This window comes from Falco naumanni, chromosome 4 (assembly GCF_017639655.2).
Source record: "Falco naumanni isolate bFalNau1 chromosome 4, bFalNau1.pat, whole genome shotgun sequence".
Lineage (NCBI taxonomy): Eukaryota > Metazoa > Chordata > Aves > Falconiformes > Falconidae > Falco > Falco naumanni.
The window spans coordinates 88,345,332-88,369,191 of record NC_054057.1 but is presented as its reverse complement, the minus strand read 5'-3'; the positions used below and the strand labels follow the sequence as shown (position 1 = coordinate 88,369,191).

The 23,860-nt window shown below is 46.4% G+C and overlaps 1 long non-coding RNA gene across 1 annotated transcript in view; it reads left to right on the top strand.

Annotated features, from left to right (window-relative positions):
• LOC121087745 overlaps positions 1-23,860 on the top strand; it is a 112,379-nt gene that overhangs the window by 10,688 nt on the left and 77,831 nt on the right. Inside the window, exon 2 of the long non-coding RNA XR_005827717.1 lies at positions 20,686-20,833. This is a non-coding gene — a long non-coding RNA (uncharacterized LOC121087745). The remainder of the gene's footprint in view (positions 1-20,685; positions 20,834-23,860) is intronic.

The following is a 23,860-nucleotide window of genomic DNA, read 5'->3' as shown; positions in this document are numbered from 1 at the left end:
ATGAACTTTGATGTAGCTTCCCATTTCTCTGCCTGTGTGTAGCACACAGGACAGCAAAAGCTGTCTGTATGTCTGTCACACACAGATCTACGTGTGCTTCAGAGGTCGCCTGTATCCCTTCCAGACACATGTGGTAGAAGCTGGGCTGGCGAGCATGGGTTTGGGGCAAAGGGATAAAGACAGAATCCTCATTGTGACAAAGGCAATATGACATACAAGTTACATAAATATATGCATATAATGTATGTATAAATTAGATATTCAAAGAAGGTAACTGCTGGGATGAGACAGCCATGGAACAGTGTGTTCTGGAAAGTTAAAAGCTTAGCCAGTGTCCCAAGGTATTTTTTAATGTAGCAGAATGAAATTCCTTTGGGTGCAGCAAATGAGACACATAAAGTGTAATGCCCTGTGAAATCACAAAGAGCCACTTTCAACAGATGGAAAAAACAACTTTAATAGAAAAACAAAAATTGATAGACTCTGCCTTTGATAATCCAAATACCAGGTTACACTTTAACAGTATCCATTACTGTCTATAAAGTGTATTTGAGTTGTTAAATGCATTTGCTGGTTTGTCACTATATAGAATTTAAAGTGATGAATCTTATATTCTTCTGTCTTCTTCACTCTAAGAAATTAAAGTCTGTGACAAATGGCTCCCAAGTTACACATGCTGTTTCACTCTGCTGTCTGCTGCACCTGTGCTGCTATTCTGAGTGTGGAACAGAACCCCTTGTTTTGAAGCTAGTTTTAGGAGTCCCTGTGGTAGGGGATGTTAAGAGCTGAGAGTGGACAGCTGAACAGCCCATTACCAATGGCAAAGGTGCAGTCTGGCACCCTAGAGCTTTCCTGTGCCCTTGGAGGAGGAAACCGTGCAAGAGCACCATCGTGCAAACAGGATAGGAGTGCTCGCCTTTCCCTTTTTGCACCACCTCTGACTTTCTGATGCACACCTCCTCAGAGAGGAGCGGGACACCTCTCCCAGCTGTCCTGTGCTGCTCAGTGCAGCTTCAGGCAGGATTTCATGGGAACATTTGGGTGAATATTCCCAGGGTAGATCAAAGTTAACGCTCGGGAAAACTCCCTGTGCACCAGTCATTGTAACCTAATTGGGGAAAACCTGGAGACAGCATGGGGTGGGGGTGGATTCAGTGTCCTGTTCTTTTAGGAAAGTGTAAGTCAGTAGCATGTGGGTAAATGTGACACACCGAAGACTTAGGACTGCTGTAAAGAATGGAATCTCTCACAAATCTCTTGGAGTTCTCTGGAGGAGGCAGCAAACATGTAGGACAGAAGAACTGGATTTATATATTCCACTTGGATTTCCAATAAGAATTCAGTGAGGTCCCTTGTGAAAAACTTCTGAATAAAGCAGGCAGGTATGGGATGAGAGGACATGTCCCCAGATGGATACATAACTTAAAAAGTGTGCAGGAGTAAAGGGCCAGTTTTCACAGTGAGGGGAGGTCGCTAGAGGAATCCTGAGGGGATTTGTGCTCATACATAGTCTGGAGAAAAAGACGTATGATGACTGTTTGTTTGCTGACAATTTGCAGCTATTCAAGGTAGTAAAAGCAGGAGTTCACTGCAGAGCACTGTGGAAACCCTCCGATATAGTGAGTGACTGACCTGATGTAATTCAGTGTACAGACATAGAAAATGATGAGCAGAAGGAGGAACAATCCTAGTTTTGTGTATGCAGTGATGAGCACAGAGGTGATTAAGTCATGAATGAGACCTGGGTTTGTAATAAATACATCTATGGAAATGCCGGTGTAGCACTTGGTCATAAGTGTAAATAACATGTTAGGAGTTCTTGGAGAAGGAACAAAACAAGTAACAGGATTATATCCTTGCATAAATTCCTGGTGTTGCATGCCTTGACTACTCCATGCAGTGTTGTGCCCCCATTTCAGAAAGCAAAAAATTGAACCAGAAAATGTTAGACAAGAGAGACAAAAATGATCAAAAATCTGAAATGGCGTCTTTATGAGGAGAGCTTTGCTCTGCAAAAGACATGATTAAATAGAATATATGTGTATAAACCCATGTGGAATAGGAAGGATGAGGAAGGAATGATTGCTCACTGCCTTGTTCACAAAGGAACTGGGGGTGGAGGGAAGGAAATGAGAATACGTATGTCAAACTCAAAGCAAAATAAAAAGGGGGATTCTTACGCTTGTCCTGGTTTCATCTGGGATAGAGTTAGTTTTCTTCTTAGTAGCTGGTGCAGTGCTGTGTTTTGGATTTGGTGTAAAAAGAATGTTGATGGCACACTGATGTTTTTGGTTGTTGCTGGGTGGTACTAGGTCAAGGACTTCTTGGTTTCTCAGGCCTTGCTGGGGGGCTGGAGGGGCACGGGAAGCTGGGAGGGGACACAGCGGGGTCAGCTGGCCTGAACCAGCCGGAGGGGCATTTCCATACCGTGGGCCATCCTGCTTGGTATATAAACTGAGGGGGGTTGGTTGGGGCTGCCGATCGGTCGCTGCTCGGGGACTGGCTGGGCATCGGTCAGCGGGGGGTGAGCAGCTGTGCCGTGCGTCACGGGTTCTCTTTCCTCCCTTCCCTTTGGATTTCATTCCTCCCCCCTTCTCCCGACTTTTCATTACAACTGTTACTGTTATCGTTACTATTGTTCTTTTGTTCTTATTTTATCTCAATTATTAAGCTGTTCTTGTCTCAACCCTTGAGTTTTATGTTCCTCTCCAGTTCTCCCTCCCACCCCTCTGGGTGAAGGGGGAGCGAGCGAGCAGCTGCATGGCAGTTAGTTACCGTCTGGCATTAAACCACGACAACACTCTGCATACTGGAGCTGAGGAGCTCCTTGTGCCAGGATGTTGTAGATGCTAAAAGCTTCAAAAAATGAAAGCATAAAATTGTGGAAGAATAATCTATCTGTGAATGTTAAATACCAAGACCCACCCTACTCTGACTCAGCAAGATTCCAAACTGTATGCACATCACTGGAGGTTGGGGATGTGTTGCTACATGCTTTTCTAATTCTTATATTCTCTAGATATTCTTCTCCTGTCCGTTGCCAAAAGCAGGATATTTGGCTGAACAGACTTTAGGTTTGAACTCATGTGCCCAGTCTTACATGTCTATGTTATCCTAAATTTGACACATTTTAAGTAAGAAATTGCATGTGATGTAGATTTACACTTAGGGCCAATACTTTTTACTGTTGTTTTATTTACCTCTAAAATGTGCCTCTGGCTCATCAATGATAACTGCAGCCTTGGGTTGGTTCTTGCAGTGAAAGTTGTGTTGCCAGCAATGGCAGTCAAATCTAAAGATGCGACACAAGTGCCTTGTTGTGCGAATGTCAAATTGCACTGGAGACAGGCAGGTGAGCCCTTGATCTAGTGATGTTTTGCTGATTGATTGGAGAGAAGGAAGAAAGAGGAAGAAGAGGTTCTGTCAGCACCTAGGATCCATTCTGAGTTCTCTGTGAAACAGTCAGTGCAGCCCTGAGTATGATTACGGAGATTTCATTGCAGTGGATGGTGATCTAAGCCTATGCACTTCTTGCTGAGTGTTCTTAATGCCTGTGCCCGGGGATAGCAGCCTGCTAGCACAGAGGAACCCAGATGGATCAGGAGGTTGTGGCCTTTCTTGGTGGAAATTTTGAATGGGTTAAGCAGACACTGATTCCAGTCTCTGCCATTCCCATTCCTTTGCACGCTCCGTTGCCCACCATGAGGCACAAGAGTCACAGGGGTAAGTTCAGGGCTTCCTCTCACTCCATGGCTGTGTTGCTGTCAGGATGGAGCCAGCTCCCCAGCTTTTCCTCTGCAGGAATCTTCCCATTTATATGCCTCAGAAAGAATTCCTGTGAATTTAATTAGTCACGGTTTACATGATAATAACCCTTGGAATATTTTTTATGGGTAAATAATGTGTATCCCCTGCTGGGTCGGGGGCGGGGGGATGTCTGCTGTTTCCAATGTTCAATTACTGCATAATCTACCTATCTACCTCCTATTAAATGATCAGAGAGTGAGACCAAAGGAAATGAATAGCAGTGGGAATAATTAGCAGTTACTTTGTGTTTGGGGCATGGACCTAGCTTCTTAATGCTCATTCAGAAGCCCCTGCAGTTAAGGAGAATGCAGTTTTTTCATGCTGCTAAGCAAGTGCTGTGCAGGGAGTGTGCGGTTGGCAGCATGGTGCTGTGCACAGGGACCTGACTAATTTCTGTGTGCAAGGAGCTTCATTCCCAGAGAAGTCCATGTGAATGAGGCTTCTCAGTTCCTGGTACCTGACCAAGTCCAGTCCCTTTCCTCACTGCATGTCTGACTGTGAGCTGTATTGTGAGGGAGCTGAGAAATGCCTGGCTGCAAGATTTTGTTGTCCCTCTCTATCAGGTAGGCTCAGAGCAGCTCCAGTCACAAGTATATCGCTTTCTTGTGAGACAGTCAGAAGCGTCGCTGTCAGCCTGCACCTTTGACAGAAGAGAAGGTGGAGAGGCTTGCCCAGGGCTGCACAGTATGTCTGCATCAGAGCAGAGCTGGCCAGAGTCAGGACTTCATCTGTCTGTTGCTGGGAGTTACCAGCCCCATGCTCTGCTGCAGCCAGGCAAGCCCTTCCACTGAACGGTGGTCCAGGAGCCGTCCCGTCAGTTCAGGCCTGGCTGACAGCCTCTGGAAAGGTGACGTGCCAGCCTGGCTAGCAGCCACATACATGATCGCAAACCAGCAGGCAGAGCTGCTCTGAAATAGCGATGTCTGGCTGGGAGGTGCTTGCTCAGCAGCCCACTCCAGTTCCCGCACTGTAATTATCGTAAGCACCAGTGTATTCTTCCCAATTTATGTTTCCTTTTCCTCCCTTGTCTTTGCTATTTTTGCTTTTATTTAATTTGTATTCTCTGGTTTAGTTGCTTCTTTAATCTGTAACGTTGCTGCCTACCTGACTCCCCCAGCTCGTGGTCACCTTCAGGACCAGTGCTGTAAACAAGTCATGGTGTCTCTCAACAGCAAGCTTCCCGCTGAAATAGCTCCCTAAATAAATAAAAGGCAAATTGGATACTGGAGAAAAACTTTAAATAACATCTGAATTCCTAGGGAACTATGTTTTACGTGTCGATTAGGGACAAATGGGTTCAACATAAGTAATAATCCTCTGGAATGAAAAATAAAGAAACACCATTCACCAGCCTCTGTGGGCTGGAACAAGAATAGACTTTGGTGATAAGAAAAAGCAAAATGCAAAGATATCCCTGGGTGGCAGATGGGAGCAAAATATTTAAACATTATTGGACTATAAATACATGATCTCTGCCATAGCTTGCCTCCAGATAGCTGCTTTGGATATGATGGGTGTAGCTTTTTCCTCTTGTGTAATGGGAAGAAGCTAAAAGCCCTTTATGGAGACAGCATTACTGGCAGGCCTTTGTGGCATGTGCTAGACCGTGACCTTTCCAGGTGGAGCTGTACCTTTCAAACACAGCTCACTGCTGAATTCTAGCTGTTCGGTGAAATGTAACTAGTTGAAATTCTCTCAGTGACTTTCTTTCTGGTCTCTCCTCACACTGATGTAATGCTAAAATCCTCCATTAATGTGCACGTTTTGATTGCTGTGTCCCTGTTGTTTGATACTCGCCCCTTCTCCACACATACTTCAGGAGTTTATGACTGGACAAACCTGAGAGAAGTGTGCATGTTGGCTCCTAGCATTCTTCCTTTCCTCTGCATGACATACCCATCCTTCTAGTTCTGGGGCAAGATATTCCTGTTGCTGGGTGGACCAATGGCTTTGTCACTGGTTGCATCGCTTCCTGAGCTACAGTTGAAGTAGGATGGTGCCAGTGTTTCAAGTCTGTGACTGTGATCAAACAGCTGAGCTCCCTGGGGTGTGGATGTGTTGGTATGTGCTGTCAGGGAATCCCCACGCGTGTCCTATCCACTGCATCAGTATGGGAAGCAGGGAGTATAGGTTTGCTACCCTTCATCTCCTTCCATCTCTTTGCTCCCCCAGTTACAGGGAGTGGGTATAGCTACTGCCTCTGCTGCCCTAGTCTTCCATCTTCATGGGTGCATGTTCAGGAGTTCCATCTGAGTATAAGGGAAGACTACTGTGAGGGTGATGGAGCACTGCAGCAGGCTGCTCAGAGAGGCTGTGGAGTCTCCTTCTCTAGATATTCAGAACCCGTCTGGATGTGATTCTGTGCAGCCAGCTCTAGGAGTACCTGCTTTAGCAGGGGGCTGGCCTGGATGATGTCCAGGGGTCCCTTACCACCTCAACCAGTCTGGAATTCTGTGACGCTTCCTGAAGAAAAGCCAATTCTTGCTCCTATGCACCTAAGCAGAGGATAAGCACATTTAGTGCCATAGAAAAAGCCCTTCCTTTTGAGAAGCATTTTATCTTTGCTAAAATGAAGCTTTTGCTGTGCCTGTTCATGAAAACCAGCCCGTGATTCCCTGCCCAGCTGGCCCGTGCAGCCCCTGAAGAGGGCAGCGTGGGTTAGCTGATGCGCCGGCACCTGGCACGGCACTTTGCATTCCAGCCGTGTCTACTGCACAGCTAGTGAAATGTAAAAGAGCATTGAAGGAATTGGTAGTAAAACTCCTGGCTCTGTGGTGAGATGTCTGGGCAGAGCAGACAGAGTTTTCCCGATCCCTGCTACTGCAGCAGGCTGTGCCTCTCCCCAGCAGCTGTACTACCTGCCGCAGGCTGACACGGAAACGCCTGGTGCCCGTGGGGCTGCGTGCTGCCCGTGGGGGGGCACAGGCGCAGAAGAGACCACGTAGGGAACCCCAGCTGCTCCCCTCTTTTCGAAGACTGACCCCCTACGTATCGGATGGACTTTGAGACTCCAGAGTTGTGGACAGATCGTTGTTAAGTGTTGAGCACTGACATTGCGCTCAGCTCTGTGGAATGTACACAAAATAGCAACATGGAAACACAAATCCCCTACTCGGAGAAGCCTGCGCAGTGGTGGGGTATGACGTACTTTTTTCACGAAGAGGAAGACTAAGGAAAGGGATCAGCTTAATTAATGAATCCTGGGACTTTGGTGCCTGACTGTCCTGCAAGCGATGAATGAACAGCTTTTTCTCTTGAAGCCGAAACCAGGACGGTCTTAAGCATACAACAAGCCTGGAAAGTCACATAGAAGTACTTGTGACATCCACATTAATACCAGATGAACTCATCAGGATTAATGTTAGTGGGAGTAATGCCAATAGATATCACAATGATTAGACTATTATAATAATGAGTTTTCTGGGGAGGATGATGACAGGTGATTTATATACTGTACAGGTATTTCTTCTGTGTATCCAGATGATAAGCAACTTTGGCATTCTGCTGCAAGAAGTAGGGATTTTTCCTTATTCCTGAAGTTGCCCAGAATGTGGCTGTCTTCTGACTGGTTAGCTGGCCAAAGAGATCCTGGACAGGAAGGGAGGGCAGTCTGAGTAGGTGAAAAGGATGCTGGTGTTTCACTCTTTAAATGCTTGCAGAGAGCTGCTGTGAACCTGTCTCTGAGATTTTTTTTTCTGGCCTCACTGGGAAAAATGAGAACTCTGGAGATGTGATGCAGGAACAGTTTGACAAGCACCAAAATACTTACTGTTCTTTTATCACAAGCCCTACCTTTCTGCTATACAGGCATCAGCTGCTGTTTTCTGTTCTGGTATTGAGAAGAAATATATCCAGTGGAAAATAAACCTCCAGTGGTAAAGACAGTTTCACATGGTGTATATGTTTGGCCACAGAAGGCCATGATCTAACTGTGTGAGGAGCCACTGTCGTGTGTAATAGTGACTGTGCAGAAAAAATGAGGAACCTAAGGTAGTAAGAAGTAATAGTTGCAGTTTTTCACGCAGGGCATTTCATCCTTCATTATTTTTTGTCTTTGCTGAGCACTAACTAGTTGTTGCCATCTAAGATGCATAGTCTTAACTTCCCACCATCTTGGTAGGCTGGCAAGAAATAAGGGGTTACAGTGTTCTTGTGCAAAGCCTGTTTTGCCAATGTGATGTCAGATTGTTCAGAAGAAATGTCTTCTCTGGAACTGAGAGGACAGGGAAGCTACTCAGTAGCTTGTTGAGGATGAAGAAATGATGCAGCATTTGAGGCTTTCATGGTAGATATTGAAGCTCTTTCATTGATTTGTTGACAGAGTGACCAGGACAGCAACAGGTGAAATTATTTTTCTCCTCTCAAGTTGAGGGATACCTGGGTCCTTTCCAGAGTCCCATTTTGGACTTCAGAAGCTATGTGGGTACCTGTGTCCCATCTGCAGCCTCATTGGCTAAATGCACAATGTTCTACCTTTGGTGCCTGCCTTGGGGAGGGTAACACAATATCACCATTATTCTTGATTTTATGATCACTAATATAAGCCCAATGTTTGGTAATAATAACAATAATGATTGTCAATGTAAGCCTGAAAAAAAATTTAAATAAGTTCAGAGCGTTTTCAGCACTGTATTTTCATTATGGATATTTCAGCTGCTTCCCCCTCAGCGAGGACTGCTCATTTGTTCCTCCTGCTCTGTGCTTTGCACACTTAAGACCTGGGCAGCTAATCAGTGGGAGAATACCAGACACTGAGGAAGCCTTGTTCATTCTGATTCCTGTGGCAGGTTAAGGTTGAATAGTGAGTTAAAAAGCCAAGGCTGACACTGCTGCCTAAAAATTAAGTGTCATGTTTTCAACTGTACTTGTTTTTGGGGTAGAATGAGAGTCGAGGCAGCATCTTTTAGGCGATAGTCCTGTATGTCCTTTTGTTTTCACATTGAGAAATTACTTTGGGACAAGTTTCCAGATGAAAGCAGCCAAAAAATTCCTGGGATTTTTCCATCATTTTTGTGATTCCTAAGCAAGGACAGTACTGTCTGCCACAGGAGTGAGCTCTCTGCTGTGCAGCAGGCTAATAGTCTCTTTTTTTTTTTTTTCTTTGGAAATGATAATCCTCAACCCTCAGGTGACAATGTGGGCTTGTTAGAGCCCTGTTCAGCAGAGGTGCTGTGTTCAGATTGTGATCTGGCAGAGAGGTAGTGTCCTGAGCCAGACCTGCATACCCCTCTCTGCACCTCCATCCAGGAACTGGTGATCCACGCACAAGGACCAAGCACGAGGGTGTAGGACAGGTGTGACCCTGCACTGGTTGTTCTTATTTCAGTGAATTCAAAGCAATCTACATGAGTTGTTGGTTTGTTTGGAAATGTTCATTTGGAAATGTATGTAACCCTCAACACGTACACCTAGGGTTAATGTGTTATCAGTGTTAAGCCAGAGAACATTATTACATGCTGTTTAGATACACAAACATATTTTTATGAAAAGTGCCCCCCTTGGTACTTTGCTTTATTTTAAACAACCCAAATCATGAAGGGCAGCTGGTAATCTACATTAAAGCAAGACTGTGCTGCGTTGCCACCTGAATGCTTAAATACCCCAGAGGTACTTTTGCAGATTTGCTCAGGTGACTGTATCATCTTTTTGTGCAGCTCTGAGGGTCTCTTGGCTAGATCCAGAATGGGAGGCATTGAAGGCCAGACTTGATTACTAATTACCTGCATTGTGAACTTACTCTATTTGATGCTTGAATTCATGTATTTTTTAAAACCGTCGTTAGACCTTGCAGATATCTCACTGATATGCAGATGTCAGGCTGGGAAGTGGCCCCAACACCCTGCAACTAGGAGAGCTTCAGTGGGGTGGTTGTTCCTGGCAGAAGCATGCCTGCTGTGACCGCAGGGTGTTTGGCATAGGTGACAACCTTGACAGGCTTGGGGCTTGATATTGTCTTTTCAGAGAGATTTTGTCTTCCCTTAACCTCCTTCCTAGTGCTTTCTGATCTGTATTGCTGTACTGCAGAATGAAATAGCTGATTCAGTTCTAGATTAATTTGGTCTCTCCTGTACAATGTGGATTACCAAAGATCTCTGCTGGGGAAATCAAATGGACTGCTGTGGCGGGTGATAAAGACATCTGGGACCTCTGTGTCATCCTGCTGAAGCATGTTAGGTCTCTTGTCACCAGCTAAAGATCAAGATACTGCATTCAGCTCACGTTTCAGAAGTTAAATGGGAATGCATGAACACTGCCAATGCCTTTTCATGGTGGTGGGCTAGCTCCACAGTGAGCAACTCCATAGACAAGAGTGGAGCTTATACAATTTACACCAGCTGTGAATCTCATTGCCTGCCCTCACTTTTTTGTGCTCTGCACACCGGTGAGAGAAGCAGTGGAGCTTTTGCTAGGGAGTATGTCAAACCTGCTAATTTTGCTCAGTGTTGGATCAAGAGAGCAGCAGTACTGCCTAGAAGCTGGAACTGGAGAGTTCAATAATTTTGACACCAGAACCACATTAACTAGAAAGGGGATAAGTAATCTGAAAAGCAAGCTCTTGTCATGTCTGTCTTCTGTGCTGTCAGTTTGTCCAGCATGCACATTAGACAGTGTTCATACAGGAATAAGTTACACTTGTCTCCCTGGTTTGTGCCCCTGGGATGAAATGACAGTGCAGCACAGCTGGACGAACTGTGCCACTGGCAGTCTTTCTAGTTTGGTAGGTTAAAGAAGAAGGAAGAAGGGCATGTACAGTGATCATCTTAAAAGCAGTTGAGAAGGGGATGATGGGTGCTGGGAGCACGAGGGTGTCCCCCAAGGTCCCTAGGAGGTGTGCAGAGCTGTGCCTTTGGTGGCCAACAAAGGAATTTCTGCCTGCCAGGGAAGAGGCTTTCCTTGGTCAGGACCTGCATAGAGTTCTGGTTCCATTTCTTTGCGTGGATTTAATATTTCTTCCAGATAATTGACCGCATCCGATGTCTTTGGGAGCAATTTTTGGAGCCTATTTGCATAGCAGGGCTCAGCTCCTGAGTTACTGGCAGCTGCCTAAGTCATTGGGGGCCCAGGGAGTAGAGGTTCTACAGCCAACAGAGCAGGTCAGGACCGCACGGGCAGGGCGGCCATATGCACCTCCTAAGAGGCAGAGGTAGCGAAGGCCATGGCTTGATCATAATGGCTGAGTAAGGCTGGGAGGCAAGATGAGACCGTCCAGCCAGTGAACAGTGAATGTCTTTGCCATGTGTAACTGGCTTGTGGCTCTGAAGAGCCTCTTCTGTTCCCTACCTGCTGATGTTCTCGTCTGCCCTCAACTCCTGATCCTTGTGTCTGCCCATGCTGGCCTTCTGCTTTTGTTCTCTTTTTCAGCTAACCACTCCGTCTTCTGCCTGTTGATCCTGTCATGTAAAACACTACTGGCTGTACCTAATAAAATCAATGAAATTTCTACTCAGACATGACATGTCAGACCAACCAGTGGAGTCTGAGCAAGGCAAAGGCAGCCTATACTTAACGCCTCTTACAGAAGTGCAGGAGGGTTGTCTTACTGCACAGAGGCACAAAGTCATGCCCTGTTCAGACAATCTGGCTCCCTGGCACTTGCCTTGGCTTGCAGGAGCCGGAGTGTTGTTGGTTGCACATCTTTCTTTGTAAGAAGAGGCAAGGTAACAACTTTAGCTTGGTATCAGCTGGTTGTTGTTCTGCTTAGTCAGGTCTGGAAACCATGGTTTGAATGCACCAGGTTCCTGAAAGCTGCACAGATAAAATTACTCTGAGTCCCAGGTGCAGGAGTTGCCTGAAACATGCCATATGGTTGAGTTCAGGGTCAAGCATCAAGAGCAGATTGTCAAAATGTGGTGTCTGGAGACCCCAGGGCTCAATTTTCTAGAGCTGTTCTCCCTGCAGAGAGACCAGAGCGTACATTGCACCACCTTCCTGCTCAGCTAGCCCTTGCATTGGGCATAGTCAGTGCAGTGCCTCACTGAAGGTTATAGGATGTTATCTTACATCATTCCAGTGATTTACCAACAGGAAGTTTCCAGCCTTGGTGGACTGGTTGCTTCCCTCTCATGTTAGCTGTAGACTTACAAAGAGATGTTTGTATTTTAAATATGGTGCAATGACATCAATAGTAATAATTATTGCATGCATCAAAGCTTTGGAGATTAGGCACAGATCATGCATCTAAATGGCAAACGGTTATAATAGCTCCATACGTGAAACATCAAAGTCTGAGGAAACATTGCTCTGTTATAAAAAATACATCAGAATGATTATTCCACTCCAAGCAAAGTGTAGACGTGCATGGAACAAATGCAACACATTTCATACTCATCTAGGTGTTTCAAGTATGGGAAAAATTGATTCCACAGCTCCAATTACCAATCCACATCAAGTGAAGACTGTATTGAAATTATGAGATTTCACACAATATTAGGCTTAAGTTGACTCCTCCTTGTGAAAATGTATTTATAATTAGGGCCTGGAAAAGCAAGAAGCAGTATTTGGGGTTTTAACTTTTTATATGCTCCCTGGCAGAGAGAGAAGTGGCTGAGATTGCATAAAATTCTTAAAACCATGATGCTTTAAGTATCCTTTTGCTGAATTGAAATGGCTTTCTCATAGATTAAAGGAACTGCACTGTTGTTTTCTTTGTTAGGAGAAAAGTATTCCAAACCAAGAGAAGCACAGGCTCTCTTTACTGAGCCTGGGGACAGCTGCTGGAATAAGAAAATGCAAAACAGTCACTAGAACAACAGAACCTCTGAACTCAGTGACTGAAATTCCCAATTACAGACGTGCTGCTGTTTCTCCTCCCTTATCACAGCTGTTTAGCTTGATCACTCCCCTGGTCCCGGTGGGACAAGTAGTGTGAAGGATGCGGTGCTGTGCATGCTCCGCCAGTCAAATCAAAAGCCCAGCCAAGCCCGAGCCTCAGCTATGAGTCTGGAGGAAATCAGAGTCCCTCATTAAAGTTTCAGAAAAACCTAACTCTTATGAGGACAGCATTCAAAAATGTATTTGGGGAAAACAAATATTGTTTTAACTCTGTTAATAATTGATGCATTGCCAGCAGAGATCCTTATAGCATTAAGGGAATTGAAAATTAAAGGCACAAAGACACTACTTTAAGAAAACATCTTGATAAATAATTAATATGGCATCGGCCTACTGGAATCTGAAGAGTGTAGGTTTTAGCTTGTCTTGTCAAACCTGTGCTTTGTAATGCTATGGTTTCTTCCAGAATGAGAGCACAGTCATTTTCATTTCATATCAACAAAGGCTCTAGTTGTTTATGCTGCTCAGCTGGAATAATTTACTGGCTTCTCTGTCAGTTGCTTGCACTGAGCCCTTAGGATCCTAAGTAGCACATACCCAAAGGTCACAGCTTTCTTAAATCAAGAGGGGAAAAAGTGTTGATGATTATTTAGAAAACAGAAGAGAACATGTCTGTTTCAGGGGAATTATTCTTTGTCAGGATCAAGTGGATCAGAAGAAGAAACCCTGACAATGCCTGTTTATCAATATGATGTATAAATAGGTGGGAGAGGTGTCTTGGGATATGTAACACCCAGGAACAGCTACTGCTTTAGTTTGTGTGTCTCTGGAGAGATGCATTTTCAATGGTGAGGCCAATCTTGGGGTCCACACTGAATAATTCAGTTGCTGACACTTCCCCCGTGTGTTCTATTTGATGAGGATCTTAAGAACAAGGAGTAGGGCTCCTCAGAATACAAGCCTATCGGTATGACCAAAGAAAGGCTGGACATAGAATGGGCTACAGGAAGCAAATACGGAATTTCTGCATTTCCCTCCAAAGCAGCTCTCCACCATTGCTGTGAGCAGAGGCTGCGAGAAGCAGTGTTCAGAGATGTGGCTGAGTTCAGCTCATGCACAGTTCCTGACATGAAGAGAGACTAGTTTCAAAACAGAATACTGAGTGCCGTGTTAACTAATAGAGCTTCTGCCATCTCTGAAAACCCGTGTGTTGCTGAAGGGCATACAAGCTCTTTAAAATCCCGATTTATTCCAGTCCACTCCTATCTTTTAGGCTGTTATAATGAAGTAGCTAGTAAGTCAGGCATAATTGCTGGCAGGCATTCGAATTGTAAGAAACTGCATAAGAGCATCCACAGAACTGTATTTATCATTTCATTCCTTTAAATAAAGCAAAAGCTGCTGCTTCATTACAAATGTGTCAGTACTTTACGTGCAAAAGGTTTGTTGAGATTGATGGAATTCATAAGCAACCTTTATTTACTACAGCAAAGTTAATAATTAAGCAGAAGAGAGAATATCCATGAATGCTGTTATAAAAATAATTCTTCTTAGTTCCAAGTAAAAAGCCCATGTAAATTACTGATAGAGAGCGTAAAGGTGATCCACTAGAACTATAGAGGGGAGCAAGTGAATGTAGTGGTCAGACACTGGAGAGTGCAAAATTATCCAGGCTGCAGCTGAGTGTGTTCTGCCTCAGGTCAATGCCCCTTTCACCAGCCCGGGTACGCGGACCGCAGTCATTGCATCTGCCCCATGCTGGGTCAGGGCTGTCGTTCCTGCTTGCTGTGGCCACCTCCGGCAGCGGAGTCAGGCCCTCGTTGAAACTGGCATGTAAAGCACGTGGGCTGGCACCCACGGGAAGGTCAGGCCACGTGCCAGAGGAAGGGTTGTGGAAAGTCACCTCCTGTGCACAGTACAAAGACATGGGTTCTCTTGAAGAAGGGTCCTTTGGGTTTGGCGCCGTTATTCCCCCTTGACTGCGCTGCTGTTCCCCCCTCCGGCCCCTGTGGGGCTCGGTGACGGGGAGGATGAGGACCGAGCCGTGCGCCGCCAGCCGCAGTGTCCCAGGTGGGGTGTGGGTGCCACGTACATGGCCTTGGGGGGCTCTTCTGTCTGAGAGCTGCAAGGGCCAGAGCTGCTGCAAGAGGCTGCCCATGAGGCTCTGCCTTCCCATGTCCATCCCTCTCCATCCTGCTGCTGCAGCTGTTCCTCATTTCCAGGCATGCCCTCACCTGTGGCTTTCATACCTTCTGCTTCCAGACCAGCCCTGCTCTGTACCCTCTGCCCTACCTTCTCACTGCTCCCTGCTCCTGCCTGGAGCTGCCCACCCCACTCCCAGCATGGCTCCTGCTGTGTCATTCCCTCCTGTGGCTTTGCTTTCCTGCTGTAGAGGACCTTCCGTCCATCCTGCCACTGGCTGGCAGGAGAGCTTCCATGCCCGCCAGACAGCCCTATTGTTATTTAAAGATGCTGACTGGGAGCCTCATCCCCATCAGGCAATGCTGAGAGTCTGCCTGATTTAACAAAGCAGAGAAACAAGCCAGTCTGAGTTATCTCGATCTGAAGCATATTCTAGGAGTGATTAGCTGCCTAAACTTGCACTGTAATTACCTGTGCTGAGTGGCTTCTGCACATCATTGCCCATTTTTCTGAGTGTTTTTATTTAAATTGATAATGGAAAATGAATAAAACCTTCTTCCACTCTGATTTTGACACTTGTGCTAGAAAATATCTGAAGATGAACATTTTTGTGTTCACAATAGTTAGATTAATATTTAATTTGCTGGCATCCAGCAAGCTGATTAGTTTTCCTCTGATATGGCTCAACTTTGTAATTACAGGAACTGGCTCCTCCTGGTTTGTGCCCGGTGCAAGAGGCTTGGAGACCATCCTGGCATCACTGTGACCAGGATTTCACCAGGCTGGTGCACTGCCAGGCTATCATCGTCTGAAATCTCTGCTCCTAGAAAGAGCTGGGACCTGCTCCATATCCCCTGAGGACGGAGAAGATCTGTCCTTGGTTGCATTTAAACTGAAGGGAGTGAGAGTGGAAACAAGATGCAGCCCTGTCGAGTCCCAGGGAATGCGTGCGTGATGTTTGCTTGCTGCTGCATAGGAAGCCTTCCTTGGTGACACAGCCCAGGCACAGGGCAGATCCCACAGCCCTACGGTCTGTCCGACGCTGGGGGTGGGCAGAGCTAACCTGCACACAGGAGATCTCCTCTTGATGGTGACCCTCTGCTGAGCCTGGGGAATGCTGCAGCTGGGTGCTGCCAGTGACAAGCCATGGAACAAGGCCAGCAGCACCATGGAGGCAATCGGAGAGAAAGCCCAGCGTGGCAGGGGAGCTGGCTAGCTCGGGGCCTCTCTTCTGCCACAGCCACTGGCAGATGTGAGCCTTGTGAAAAGCCGGTAGAGGACAGGGTGTGGATTACATGGTTATTTGCCTGTGATCCTCTGAGTTCTGGCTCACAGTCCTTCTGGAGTAGTGGTTGTGTCTGACCATTGCCCAGAACTAGCTGGTGGGGCTGTGCTCTAGGGGTGTCTCTGAAGCCTCTTGGAACCCATGAGTACGTCTGGGCTCCACAGCGTTCTGAGCAAAGGGCCGCATACTGCCCATCCTCTTTCAGCCTGATAGTGAATAATTTCACTGGCACCTTGTGATTCCTGCATTGTGAAAACAGGGGCCAGTGCACATACAGCGTGCTCCGGTGATCCCTCCTGCTAGGGGCTTGCCCGCCTTCCTGGCTGCGTTTGTAGGTGCAGAACTCTGCCTGAGTTCTGCTGGACCCTCCGAGGCAGGCAAAGGGCTCAGCCCACTCTCAGTGATGCAGAGGCCACAGGCGAACACATCCTCCCTTCCCAGGACCGCACTCCCGTGCTTCCTTCAGCAATGGGGCTGCCGCCTGTGGCTCAGTCCTCCAAGTGGTTAAGCCTTCCCTACTTGCTCAGAGAGCTGCTGTGCTCAGAATCGGATTCAGCCTTTAGAATTAACCCCGTCTGTAAGGTCCGCTGCCTGGATTCCCCTGACCAGCCATGCAAAGTAAGATCTCATCTTACTGCCATATTCGTCTTGCACTGTCAGTTTTACCCAACTCCTAAACACTCAGTAATGGCAAGACTGTCAGGGTATTATTTATTCGTTAATTTTCACTCCTTGAAGAATATATTGTTGTCATAATACGGCACATTGGACTGGGAACAAACTCCCTATGCAGACAGGGATTAGGGCCATTTTTCAAATGCTGCTGACTGTTGATTTGTACATTGTTTGAAGGAAAAAGGCCTTGTTAGAACTCCATTTTGAACATTACTTTGACAGAACACAGTGGGCAGTTTTTGCATCCTCTCTGATACCTAGGGGACAAAAGGGTGCCGGTGGCAGGGATGCGGAGCACTAACCCCCGTGGCAGTATGTGCCCAGCACTGCATACATAGAGTTCTTACTTGTGCACCCAAAGCTCATCACGTGAACCTCATCAAAATCCACTTGTTCATCAGCTGACACTACAATAGCTGCTGGCTGCTCAGCCTCTGTCCCTCATCACTGTTCTCCAGAACTGTCTGCCAAAACTTGATCAGTGAGGAGTTTAGGTATTTTTGTTTAGCTGCAGTACGATCCTGGCTGGGTAAGAAAAGCAGCAGGCTAGTGCCACCATGAGCTGAGCACTGGCAGTAGCCAGTCCCGGGGCAGCTGGTCTGCTCAGGGGAGGGATGGGGAATACCAGGGATAAGTCTGTTAAAAATGGGAAGAAAAAGTTGATCTTCTTATATGGAAAAGGTGAAGATAGGCACAAGTCTGCAGGCTGATGTGAAGGGAACATGTCTGTGGTGAGACGAGGAGGCTGTTTTATGCCAGCTACAAGGTTCCTGTTGTGTCCTCACCACTGAGGAGTGCTGGGACAAGGACCTTTGCAGTAATATCCTTGCTGAGATGCTGTGCATCTCCATTCGCGTGTGCCAGGGGCGAAGTGGGAGCTGTGCTGTGCCTCTGCAGAGCTGGCTTCTTGTGGAGCCTGGGGAGAGCAGGTCAGGCAACACCCTCAGGTCTGTCACCTCAGGTCTCCTCAGAGGACTGTAGGGTTCAAGGGCAGCTTGATGATGGAAAGGAGAATTGGTTGATGTTTAAAACTGCTCCATTAATTGAGCAACTAAAGCAGATTTTTTTATTAAAGATGGATAATGTGGGGAGAGAGGAGGGAGTAGGGCTGTATGTCTGAGCCAGGGCACTTGCTATTCTCAGGTCTTCTGAGTTACTTTTCATCACCTGAACAGCTGCCGGTGGAGAGGTCTGGGAAGGAGGGATGGTAGATAGGGTAGAGCTCACAGTTCAGCCACTACCTCCCAAAGCTGAGTTTCCTGTTTGCTTCTAGGCCAAAGCAGTGAGTGGAACGGCTGCTGCTGATGGGGTGTTCTGAGCTGTGACATGTCTCTGGACTTCCTGCATGAAAGGCAGAAAAATAAAAAGGAAAATTAATCTCTTGGGAGCAAACAAATCCAGCTAGCAACCTCTGCTACAGTTTGTAGCCTGCATAAACACAGGTCTGAACTAGAACATTTGTTGCAACTGTTCAGTGATCCCTGCTCTTCCCAGATTCATCTTATGAACTGGAAAGAGCTATTTGTCTGCCCGTGTGCCCTGAAGTACTAGTATTTGTTAAAACCACATGCTGCAAAAGCCCTAGACTTGAACTACTGGATATGTATAGAGAAAAGCAAATAAAGCCAGCTGTGATATGTCCATTTCATCTAGATAATATTCTGATCAGGCCTGATTTATTACCTTTATGTCTTAAGGCCAGGCAAGCCTCGTGGTGCCCCACCAGTCATAAAGTACAACGAGGCAGGAGAAAGAGGGTTTGAGAAAGGAGAGACAGAAATCCTGTTTGCCTGTGGAGATCTGCAAGTGCTTCCTTTCCAAGCTTTCCAATTCACACGGTGCTGACTAGTTTGTCACTTAGCTGGCACTTCAGCTGTCCCTGCTGTCTTGGTGCCAGGGTCATGCACACTGCCTTCCACACGGCTTCTGCAAGCCCTGCTGCCTTGGCTCAGGAGTGCCAGCACCGCTGGGGCACGATGCCCATGGCTGCCTAGGGTGGCTACAGCACTCACCCTTCTGCTCTGTTCTGCTTTGCAGAACCTGACCTTCATTCTTTGAAAAATTATTACAGTTAAGAAAGCCCAGGCAGAAACCAAGTTACCAGTGAGAAGAACCATATGAATATCACCTGCGGACTGGGGATAAATAATAAGGCAAGACAAACAAGGCACACAGAGGGTAATTAAAACCACAATACCTAGGGATATCTCTAAATTAAAAAAATAATCTTCACACTGAAATTGCAAACTGATGCATCTCAGTGTATTAATTCTTCCCAAATTAGCAGTGCCTAAAGAACAGCTGTCATTATCTGCTAGCTTCAGGGAGTGTGATGGGGTGAGCAGAGCAGCAGAACTTTGGTCTCCCCATTGAGCGTGGCTCGGTGCTTGGGACCAGGGGAGGGGAGGAGGCACCGTGTCTCTGCGTCGGGCTGCCCGCTGCCCTGCAGCTCCCTGCACAGCATCCCAGGTGCCAGCATGGCCTGAGCTCCCCGCAGGTGTGGAGGGAGAGGCGGGCACAGGGTTTCCCCAGCAAAGCGCCTGCTCTTTCAGCCAGCTGCTGCTGCTGGGCTGCCATTTCATCATCTTCTTTCGTGTTTTGAAGCAGGAGAAGAAACTGCAGCTGATGAGGATCAAAACCTTTGTGATGTCCAGTGCCTTTTGTGGGGAACTTGGAGCAAAATCACAAAAATCTTCCAGGAGATTGGTTCATTTTTAATGCTATAGGGTTATAGTTTGTCTGTTTAATTCAACCTGAGTGACATAATATCTTTCATTTGGACTTATTACCAGCAGAGCAGTTAGTCAGTTGGAAGCAGACCTAGGGCAGGGCATTTTGTCATTATTTTAAATTTTCTGTATCTGACAAAATTGAAGGCCTTGGAAAGACTAGAGCCATTGTAAAGGACAGAGCATCAGAGAATAGGTCACGCAGTGTATTAAAGAATAGAAATTGATTCATTCTTTCCTCTGTTGAATAAGCAGCTGTACTTTGGTCCCTGTGATCCATGAAATAAGCTGTCAGGGAAATAGGAAATGTGCCACAGTTGAACTTCACTCATTGATTTTGTTCTGATCCGAGGTGCAATATTAAAATGCATTATGGTGGGTGCAGAATCTGCAGCAGTGACAGCAGCTAGGCCTAGCTTGCTAGTCAGTTGTCTGGGCTATTTGTTATTGAATTAGTAGTGCTTTGCAATCCTGGGACTCATTTACCTAGGTTGTGTGGTCAGAGCCAGCTAACAGGAGGAATTTCACAAAAGCAACATTTGATAGTTTTAAATAAAATCAAAGGCTACAGACAAGGCTCAGGAGGAGTGGTTCTAACAAGATCTATTGGCCCTTCTATCTGGAGAAACAATTTTCAGACAATTCAGAGATTCTGACGGTAATCAATGTAAGCAGGGGTAGCAAGAGACTTCTAGAATATGGGATTACTCTCTTGAGCACGTTAGGCCAATTAATGCCTGTAACTCTAATAGACTGCTTAGCTGCAAAATTAAATGGGGAACATTCCCATTATTGCATAAAAACTATACCCACTTCCATTTTTTATAACAGAACACACCTTTGTTTATACACCTTTTCCCAAGTAAAAAACTGACCTTGTTGTGCTGTCCTTAAGTAGTGTACAGAGGAATGCCTGCAACTATTATTTGCTATCATAAGTCTCTTTTATCCATGTTGAAGTCTCTTTTGCTTCTTTTGTGAGTTCTTACAAGTTTTATTAAATAAAACATCATTTTTGTTGCCTTTGCTTTATTTGTCTCAAAATTGTGATTCATAAAGATGGATTTTTATAATTAAGGTAGAAATGAGAAATAACCTTCTATATATAATTTAAAGTGTTGAAATTATAGAGACTATCTAAATTCTGCTTTAAATCACAGGAACAAACTGTTCCCCATTAGCAGCCCTAATTAAATCCATTTTTCTAGAGTCTTTGGCAAATTCCACTTTAGTAAAGCTGTATTAAGCTCTCTTTTATTTCCTCTTGCTTTGCAGAATTCTCTGTTTGAGATGAATAATAGGTCGAATATAGTATGTGACGGCTCTGTAGATTCTGAAGATATAATATGAACAAATACATTGCTCTGGAAAGCTGGCATAAGAACACCAGTGAGGATTTAGGAGAATCTCAACTACCAGACAGGTAGGAGCACTACCATTCTGGCTTGGGGAGTTTATATGTGATGCAAGAATTGCCAAACATCATGTAGCAAAGAGGCTGTGGGAAGGTGGAGGAGGCTTGAAGAAGGGGAGGAACGGGAGAGTACTGAAGCAAGCAGCATCCTGTTCCCCCTCTACGCAGCACACTCAGGTGTTGTACTCCTGAGCTCTGGTTTACCACCTGCTATGCGCCACCACTGTTATCCTCGACCTTTCTGGGGAATGAGCGGTTGCAGAGGGGTGGAGAGGAGAAAACTTTCTGAGGATAGCCAGCTCTGCTTTTCTTCAGTACATGCAGTCGTGTGGAGATGTGTTTTCTGCGCGGCTGTGCTGAGTTGCCTGTAGCATCTCTCTGAGTCTTAGTGTCAAACCTGCCTAGCAGGGGCCATGCTCCTGCTGAACTCAGACCTGTTTCTGCACATAGATCAAAACCCAGCCTGGGTCACTGGTCCTGTGCACAGACAGCTTTGCTAGGGTGATACTGATGGCTTGACTGAGGAAGCAGCCAGAGAACCCACCTAGAACAGCCCCTCATTTTGCAATGCTTGTGTGTGAAGATTAACTTACTCCCAATAACCTGCAGCAGTCCCAGAACAGCAGGCTTAATCCCATCCTCAAGTGGCTCCATCATTCATTTACTGTAACAATTGGCTTTAGCCTTCGATTTCCTCTGTGGAGCATATTGGAAAGAGAGAGGCTGAGCTGTGAACATTAATAACAATGAATAATAACAGTACGAGTTCCACAAGCTTTAACAATCAAATGAATCAACAATCAGGAGAGCTTCATTAATAAATACTTGCTGGGGTTCGATGACAAGGGAGCTAGTGCCAGAGGTGTGTGTATCAGTTAAAGGCCGTTATCCTGTGTGATCCACCTCTCAGCCCCTTTGCTTACCTGGTGGGTCCCATATTCTCCTCCATGACCTGCTGTGGAAGGGGGCAGGGGCCAGAAGGAGCAAAGTAGCAGACAGCTTGGGCTGTTTTGCTCTGTTGGTGTCTATTGGGTTTATGTGGCAAGGTTTTGGTAGCAGGGGTCTGTGAGGGTGGCTTCTGTGAGATGCCAGAAGCTGCCCCCATGTTGGACTGAGCCACTTCCAGCTGGCTCCAAGGTGGATCTGCCACTGCCAAAAGCTGATTCCACCAGTGATGGTGGTAGCACCTCTGTGATAATGTATTTAAGAAGGGGTAAAAACTGCTGCAGAACAGAAGCCAAGAGAGAAGAGTGAGAAAATGTGAGACGAACAACTTTGCAGACACCCGGGTCAGTGCAGGAGGAGGCAGGAGGGGCTCCAGGTGCTGGAGCAGAGATTCCCCATCCACCCAGGGGAAGCCCACAGCGAGGCAGGCTGTACCCCAGCCCATAATGCCCACGGGGGAGCAGATCCCCACCTGCAGCACATGTAGGGGCCCACGCCAGAGCAGGGGATGCCCAAAGGAGGCTGTAACCTGTGGGCAGCCCTCGCTGGAGCAGGATCCTGGCAGGGCCTGTGGCCCTGTGGGGAGAGGAGCCCAGGCAGGGGCAGGGCTGGGGACCCTGTGGGTCTGTGCCTGAAGCACTGCACCCTGTGGAGAGGACACATGGGAAGGACCTGTGCTGGAGCAGGTCATGAAGAACTGTGGCCCGTGGAAAGGATCCTTATTGGAGAAGTTCATGGAGGGCTGTCTCCTGTGGGAAGGACCCCATGCTGGAGCAGGTAAAGAGTATGGGGAAGAAAGAGCAGCAGAGACAACATGTGATGAACTGACCACGACGCCTCATTCCCTGCCCTCCTGCACCACTCAGGGTGAGAAGGCAGAGGAGTGGGGGTGAAGGAGTGAAACTGAGCCTGGAAAGAAGGGAGGGGTGGGGAGAAGGTGTTTTTAGATTATTTGTTCTTATTTCTCATTATCCTACTATCCTACCTATTTTTATTGACAATAAATTAAATTAATTTCCCCAAGTAAAATCTGTTTTGCCCATGACAGTAACTGATGAGTGATCTCCCTGTCCTTATCTTGATCCATGAAGCTTTGGTTGTGTTTTCTCTCTCTGTTCCTGTTGAGGAGGGGAGTGATGGAGCGGCTAGGTGGGCACCAGGCGGGCAACCAAGGTCAACCCACCACAGTGTCATGCTGCAAGGCAGGCACATGCCCTTCAATGCCAGGCAGGTGGGTGCTGCTTCCTCTCAGCCTCTGGCTCACACCCAGAAATCCCTGCTGGGTGCAGCAGCTCCATGCACCACCCTGATTCACTGCCTTCGACTTTGTGTGGTACCACAGGGAGCTTGTTACACTGCAAAGGCAGCGGTACGGGGTCGGAGCTGACTTGTGATCCCTGAAAATACAGGCAGGAGCAGGTAAACAGAACTTGGTATAATGTTCTGCCATTTTACTTACAGAAGTGGAGTAACTTTGTGATTTGGGGTAGCATATTCCCCTTCCAAAGCCACCAAAGTAAAAGCTGGGAAAGACCTCTTAGGTTACAGTATTATCCCCTCAGGACAGAGTGAGAGGTGCAGGTGAGGGCTGTCTAGCTCATTCATCTTTTGCAGCTTTCTCTTCAAGTGAGCTCAGCCTGAGCTGGTTTATAACCTTTTATACAGAGCAAACTCCTGCGTCAAGAGGAGCGGCCCTGGTCATTAGGCTTTTACTGTAGCAACAACAAAAGGAAACACAGGCTTTGTTCAGTCTGGTTTGAAATCCAGTATAGAGTGATTGTAATTCAGCTAAGGAGCGGGTGAGAGCAAACTACCAATGTGTTCGTTCATTTCAGGAAAAGAGAATGACATCTTCTGTAATCATGATTAAAGGAGCTGTTAATATCTCTTTCAGGTTTTCCTGTTACCATAAAAGCCAGAGATTTAGTTTTCTTTCTTTGGAATTTGCAACAAATATGTCATCTGCCTTTTTTTTTCTGGGCTGTTTGAAGTCAGTTTTGTGAACTTCCATGTTTTAAATAACACAAACTATTTTCTGCTAGCAGCCCTGCCCCAAGGCACATGATGCTAATGGAAAGGACAGTTGGTTTC